Genomic DNA, 1,293 nt, shown 5'->3' on the forward strand with positions numbered 1-1,293 from the left:
TTTAATTCTCCCCCTCGAGATGATGATATTTCACGTTCATCCATCTTGAAATGAATCCAACTTTATGACCAAAACAAATCCAAATAACCCATCTTTGAGCCTTGTATTATGTATCAAATCCTTTAGTGGACTCTTAATACCCCTGTGATGATGGTTTTTTTTTGTCCAGTCATCTTGAACTCATTTTCAGTTACTCAGGTATAATTTGGGAACTGCTTAAAGAAATCCAACCATCATATCTAATAATCGTTCAACCAAAAATGGTGATTTATCTCCCATGATGGTTTCAAGATATGCTATGTGCAAAAAACTTCGAGTTTTTTTCACATAAATTCTCAATACCATTATTACACCGGAATGGCTTAAACCGGTTCTGTTATATACTAGTAAACTTCAGGTTTACTATCTTAAACAATTTGTCATCTTTATGCATGTCAGCATCATATATTTTTTATAGCATTTCGTTCTGCGTTTTGTTCTTCTGAAACGGTTCATTCTTTTAGAACGTATTGTTTTTCTTTTCTACATCTGAAACATCTATCTCTTCTGGAGCGTTTTTCTCATCGGGAGCATTTTTTTCTTCCAGAACGTTTGTCTCAACTAAAATATCTAGCTCTTTTGGAGCTTCTAACTCTCCTAGAGTTTTTAATTCATGACACTTCCGCAGCTTCTAATTCTTCCAGAACTTTTAACTTTTGAAATTTCTGGAGCTTTTTAAGTCATGAAGCTTCCGAAACTTTTTGCTCTTCAGGAGATTTTTAACTTTTGTTAATTTTCAGAACTTTTTAACTATTCTAGAGATTTTATTTTCTAGAGCTCTTTAACTCTTTCGGAAGTTCTGATTTTTAAAAATATGTTTCAACGTCTTTAATCATATTGTAATCGGTAAAATAAATTAAATAGTTAGACATAAATAAATAACAAAAAAGAAATTTAATAACTATAATGCAAAACAGTTAGTATAGTCGTCTTCTGGACAAAAGTTATTAAACAGTTCTTCAGGAACGTTGTCATCTATATCTTCTGGATACATTTTTCAGATAGATTTTCAAAAAAAATTCTATATGTTTTCGGGACATTTTTTTTCAAGTATATCTTCTGGACATAATATGTTTTTCTTAGTTCTTCAGGAACTTTTCTTAAATGTCTTCGAGATATTTATTATATGGATGTAATGATCTGAGGAGACAACTACCATATGACCATAAACCAACCATATATTTGATCTGAAGAGACATAGTCTACCATATGAACATAATGATCGTGAAGGTATAACTTACCATTGATAACACC

The sequence above is a fragment of the Eutrema salsugineum genome, unplaced genomic scaffold (genome assembly GCF_000478725.1).
Source record: "Eutrema salsugineum unplaced genomic scaffold, Eutsalg1_0 scaffold_3, whole genome shotgun sequence".
Lineage (NCBI taxonomy): Eukaryota > Viridiplantae > Streptophyta > Magnoliopsida > Brassicales > Brassicaceae > Eutrema > Eutrema salsugineum.